At 47.6% G+C, this 6,234-nt stretch overlaps 1 protein-coding gene and 1 long non-coding RNA gene across 2 annotated transcripts in view; both read right to left on the bottom strand.

The window, feature by feature from the left end:
* PTPRJ (protein tyrosine phosphatase receptor type J) overlaps nt 1-6,234 on the bottom strand; it is a 197,659-nt gene that overhangs the window by 122,678 nt on the left and 68,747 nt on the right. The gene's annotated exons all lie outside the window — the stretch shown is intronic.
* Nucleotides 5,884-6,234, bottom strand: LOC116554328. The gene is made up of 2 exons (XR_004270166.1): nt 6,195-6,234; nt 5,884-6,040 (listed from the first exon to the last, which is right to left on the bottom strand). It is a non-coding gene; the product is annotated as an uncharacterized LOC116554328 (long non-coding RNA).

A 6,234-nucleotide genomic window follows, 5' to 3' on the forward strand; every position in this document is an offset into this window, starting at 1 on the left:
TGGAGATAGAGTTTCACTCCTGTTGCCCAGGCTGGGCTGGAGTGTAATGGCAGGATCTCAGCTCACTGCAATCGCCACCTCCTGGGTTCAAGTGATTCTCCTGCCTCAGCCTCCTGAGTAGCTGGGATTACACGCACCCACCACCAGATCTGACTAATTTTTGCGGGTTTTTTGTTTTGTTTTGTTAGTAGTGACGGGGTTTCACCACACTGGCCAGGCTGGTCTCGAACTCTTGATCTCAGATGATCTACCCACTTCAGCCTCCCAAAGTGCCGGGATTACAGGTGTGAGCCACCACGCCCAGCCAACAGTACCAATTCTAAATGTTCCACGTTTCTCCCTCTCCATGTACATCCCCATCCTGGCTTAGGATTTGAAACAGTTGCCATGACTTGGTGGTTCTCAATTAGGCAAGATTTTGTCCCCCAGGGACATATGGTAATGTCTGCAGACATTCTGGCTGTCACAACTGTGCAGAGTCTGGAGGGGGTGCTACTGGCATCTAGTGGATAGAGGCCAAGTGTGCTGCTAACGTCCTGCAATGCACAAGACAGCGCTCACGACAAAGAATCATCAGGCCCCAAATGTTACTAGTGCCGAGGCTGAGGAACCGTATCATAACCTGGAAGCTTTAAAACCCCCTGCTCAGGCCGGGCGCGGTGGCTCAAGCCTGTAATCCCAGCACTTTGGGAGGCCGAGGCGGGTGGATCACGAGGTCAAGAGATCGAGACCATCCTGGCCAACATGGTGAAACCCCGTCTCTACTAAAAATACAAAAAATTAGCTGGGCATGGTGGTGCATGCCTGTAATCCCAGCTACTCAGGAGGCTGAGGCAGGAGAATTGCCTGAACCCAGGAGGCGGAGGTTGCGGTGAGCCGAGATCGCGCCATTGCACTCCAGCCTGGGTAACAGGAGTGAAACTCCGTCTCAAAAAAAAAAAAAAACCCTGCTCAGGACTGTAAGTGAAGGCTTATTCCATGTGCTCCCTGGACATCACACAGCCCTCCACCATTGGCAATGAGAGCTTGGACAGTGGCTGACTTTATCCAAGTCTTAGACAGGCGTCAGCTGTAAAATGAGGATAACAGATATATCTGCCTCTCAAGACTGTAAAAGTGATATGAGATTGTGTACATAAAGTGTTTACTTTTATTGTTAAGATGGAGTCTAGCTCTGTCGCCCAGGCTGGAGCGCAATGGCATGATCTCGGCTCACTGCAATCTCTGCCTCCCAGGTTCAGAAGATTCTCCTGCCTCAGCCTCCCGAGTAGCTGGGATTACAGGCACATGCCACCACACCTGGCCAATTTTTGTATTTTTAGTAGAGACGGGGTTTCACCGTGTTGGCCAGGCTGGTCTCGAACTCCTGGGCCCAAGAGATACGCCCGCCTCAGCCTCCCAAAGTGCTGGGATTACAGGCAGGAGCCATGGCACCCAGCCCATAAAGTGTTTAGAGTGGCCAGCACATTGCAAACACAAAATGCATGAAAAACTAACAGCGGACTGAAACGCCTTCTGCACTGCAGCAGGCGTCATGGCCGTAAGCTGTGCAGCAGCAGGAAGGATCTGGCAGAGACAGGGGTTTCCCCAGCAGCGTGGCACAGCCACTTAGGAGACAAGGAGAGCTAAGGCAGATCAGGTTCTGTGAGAAGGCGCATCAACAACTTAGCAGAGCAGCCTGGGGTTACCTACCCCCAAAGATGTCCTACATGAAGGCAGTGACCTCCTAAGCAAAGGCAAGGGGAGGAGGTGCCCAGGTACCAGAGACTCTCAGGGCAGCATTTGGTGGGAGGAGGGCAAACACTATCAAAGAAGAGGATTCATCAGGTGCGGTGGCTCATGCCTGTAATCCCAGCACTTTGGGAGGCTGAGATGGGCGGATCATGAGGTCAGGAGTTCAAGTCCAGGCTGGCCTATTGGTGAAACCCTGTCTCCTAAAAAAATACAAAAATTAGCTGAGCATGGCGGGACGTGCCTGTAGTCCCAGGTACTCAGGAAGTTGAGGCAGAAGAATCACTTGAACCTGGAAGGTGGAGGTTGCAGTAAGCCAAGATCGCCCCACTGCACTCCATCCTGGGTGACAGAGCAAGACTCCATCTCAAAAAAAAAAAAAAGAAAAGGATTAGAAAGAACAGTGGACTAAACTGCAACCCCCTCTAATGTGTCCTTTTAAATAACAAGGATAGCGGGAGGCATCACACTACCGGACTTCAAACTATACTACAAGGCTACAGTAATCAAAACAGCATGGTACTGGTACCAAAACAGAGATATAGACCAATGGAACAGAACAGAGATCTCAGAGGCAACACAACATATCTACAACCATCTGATCTTTGACAAACCTGACAAAAACAAGCAATGGGGAAAGGATTCCCTGTTCAATAAATGGTGTTGGGAAAGCTGGCTAGCCATGTGCAGAAAGCAGAAACTGGACCCCTTCCTGACACCTTACACTAAAATTAATTCCAGATGGATTAAAGACTTAAACATAAGACCTAACACCATAAAAACCCTAGAAGAAAATCTAGGCAAAACCATTCAGGACATAGGTGTAGGCAAGGACCTCATGACCAAAACACCAAAAGCATTGACAACAAAAGCCAAAATAGACAAATGGGACCTAATCAAACTCCACAGCTTCTGCACAGCAAAAGAAACAGTCATTAAAGTGAATCGGCAACCAACAGAATGGGAAAAAATTTTTGCAGTTTACCCATCTGACGAAGGGCTGATATCCAGAATTTACAAAGAACTAAAACAGATTTACAAGAAAAAAACAAACAAGCCCATTCAAAAGTGGGCAAAGGATATGAACAGACACTTTACAAAAGAAGACATACATGAGGCCAACAAACATATGAAAAAATGCTCATCATCACTGGTCATCAGAGAAATGCAAATCAAAACAACATTGAGATACCATCTCACGCCAGTTAGAATGGCGGTCATTAAAAAATCTGGAGACAACAGATGCTGGAGAGGATGTCGAGAAATAGGAACACTTTTGCACTGTTGGTGGGAGTGTAAATTAGTTCAACCATTGTGGAAGACAGTGTGGCGATTCCTCAAGGACCTAGACATAGAAATTCCATTTGACCCAGCAATCCCATTACTGGGTATATATCCAAAGGATTACAAATCATTCTACTATAAGGACACGTGCACACGAATGTTCACTGCAGCACTGTTTACAATAGCAAAGACCTGGAACCAACCCAAATGCCCATCGATGATAGACTGGACAGGGAAAATGTGGCACATATACACCATGGAATATTATGCAGCCATCAGAAACGATGAGTTTGGGTCCTTTGTAGGGACATGGATGAACCTGGAAACCATCATTCTCAGCAAACTGACAGAAGAGCAGAAGATCAAACACCGCATGTTCTCACTCATAGGCAGGTGTTGAACAATGAGAACACATGGACACAGGGAGGGGAGCACTACACGCTGGGGTCAGTTGGGGGGAAATAGGGGAGGGACGGTGGGGGGTGGGGAGCTGGGGAGAGATAGCAAGGGGAGAAATGCCAGATATAGGTGATAGGGAGGAAGGCGGAAAATCACACTGCCACATGTGTACCTATGCAACAATCTTGCATGTTCTTCACATGTACCCCAAAACCTAAAATGCAATAAAATAAATAAATGGGGAAAAAAAATAACAAGGATAACAGCAACTGAAAATGCAGTGTTCAGGTGCCTCAAACAAGCCCCCAAAATGCCCCCAAAAGCCATTAATGACCAGAACCCAATAAAGTTCCAAATAACCAATCCAGGAAGTACACAGCCCCCACAAAAGCCCCACCAGAGGTGAAGGCTGCATGTGCAGTGGACTTCTGTTTCCGAACAGAACCACTGGCATCTGCCAAGGCCACGCCAGCCCCATCCGCCCCCAATCCCATGCCACGCTCATGCTCACACGGAACAGGAGGTCACCAGCGGCTCAGCCTGGAATTTCCAGACTTCTGTTTTCTAAAACTTCAAGCAGCGGTTAAAAATTACCAAAGTTTAGCCTGGGTAACATGGTGAAACCCTGTCTCTATGAAAAATGCAAAAATTAGCCAGGCACAGTGGCACATGCCTGTAGTCCCAGCTACTTGGGGGGCTGAGGTGGGAGGATTGCTTGAACTGGGGAGGCAGAGGTTGCAATGAGCCAAGATCCCACCACTGCACTCCAGCCTGGGCAACAGAGTGAGACCCTGTCTCCAAAAAGAAAAAAAAAAAATTACCATAGTTAATGTTGGCAACAAATCCGAAAGGTTTGTTTTAAAAAGTTTTTCACCCCAATCCTAACCAGGAGACCACTGCGGCAGGCAGAGACCCTCACTCTGACCTTTAGACCAAGACAACTCACGCTCCACAGTCCAAATTACAACAAACACAAGACTTCACCTTTACTTGTTAGCAACTCTGAACTTTTATTTTAAATGTGTTCAAGAGTTCACCAAAATGTTAACAAAAGGATTGATGATTCTTTGGCAAACTGCTTTTTAAACAATTTTTATGTAGGGTCAGGTGCTGTGGCTCATGCCTGTAATCACAGCACTTTGGGAGGCCGAGGTGGGTAGATCACCTGAAGTCAGGAGTTCAAGACCAGCCTGGCCAACATGGTGAAAACCTGTCTGTACTAAATATACAAAAATTAGCCAGGTGAGGTGGTGCACACCTGTAATCCCAGCTACTCGGGAGGCTGAGACAGGAGAATCACTTGAACACGGGAGGCTGAGGTTGCAGTGAGCCAAGATCATGCCACTGAACTCCAACCTAGATGGTAGAGCAAGACTCTGTCTCAAAAAAAAAAAAAAAAAATTATGTAAACGTATTATTCAGAGAGGCAGCATAGAAGGACAGAACTCAACCTAGAGTCTGTTCAAATTCCAGGTCCTCTTCTGTGCAACCTGGGATAGGTTACCCAGCCTCTCTGAGATTTGAGTAACTTAATTACTTAAGTTTATCCATAAGTAAACTGCTAACAGTACACATATTATTGGATTGCACAGGGGAATATGTAGTAACATGGTGCAATACAAAGCATTGAGTAAAATGAGCTAAAACTCTAAGTCTCTCCCCAGCCCCTAAACCCTAATCACAACCTCCCCCCATAACATCACAACAGAAACCATAATAAGGGATCTTTATCCCTAGACTCTCAGCTCTATGAGAACAGGGAACTTGCCAGTCTCATCTACCAAATCCAAGTTCAGGCCAGGGCCCAGCACAGAGTAGACACCTAATAACTACCTGCTGAATAAATAAATGAATGACAGCAACCCTTGGCAAAGAACTCTTAGTCTGCATTTCCTTACCTATAAGACAGAGTTAGTTCTTACCCCATAGAACCACTGTGAATACTAAATGAGCTAACTTGGCTGGGCATGGTGGCTCAGACCTGTAATCCCAGCACAGTGGGAGGCGATCTGGAGACAGGAGGATTGCTTGAGCCTGGAAGTTCAAGACCAGCATGAGCAACATGGCAAAACCCCATCTCTACTAAAAATACAAAAAATTAGCCAGGCATAGTGGTACACACCTGTAGTCCCAGCTACTCGCGAAGCTCGGGGGGAGAATCACCTGAGCCTGAAAAGTCAAGGCTGCAGTGACCTGTGATTGCACCACTGCACTCCAGCCTGGGCGACGAGAGTGAGATCCTGTCTCAAAAGAAATAAATGAGCTAATGTATGGAACCGTGCTCAGCCCAGGGCCTCAACCCAGGTGCTCCATAAGGTAGCAATTCACACCTTACAAGACACAGATGAGATCACAAACAGAAGAAAACTCTGGTATGGTTGCAACAACTGGCTGAACATGATCAGGAGGTATTTTCATTTTGACCTCCATTCACGGGAACACATGTAGAACCAAACTCCTTCAGTACTGGGTGGCCAGGCCCTCACCCCTCCAGCAGGCAGCAGGGCAGGGCTGTAGCCTGCAGACGTCAAACTATGAGGCCAAACAACCGGGCCACAACCACCTACCCTGACCCAAAAAGGGTTTGGGAAGCTTGCTCCACACTCGCCACAGCAGAGCTTCTCTACTCGAATACTGTACCAGCTCCCTTCCACCCGTCACTGCCCAGATACCATGAGGGGCTCAAAACCACAGGTGAGCAGAGAAAAGGGAGGTGGAGAGAAGGGGAGAAAACCAAACTCTCAAAAGACAAACCCCTGGTCGGGTGCGGCGGCTCACACCTGTAATCCCAGCACTTTGGGAGGCTGGGGCAGGTGGATC

The sequence above is a fragment of the Sapajus apella genome, unplaced genomic scaffold (genome assembly GCF_009761245.1).
Source record: "Sapajus apella isolate SASKATOON/1434 unplaced genomic scaffold, GSC_monkey_1.0 scaffold14, whole genome shotgun sequence".
In the NCBI taxonomy this organism is placed as follows: Eukaryota; Metazoa; Chordata; class Mammalia; order Primates; family Cebidae; genus Sapajus; species Sapajus apella.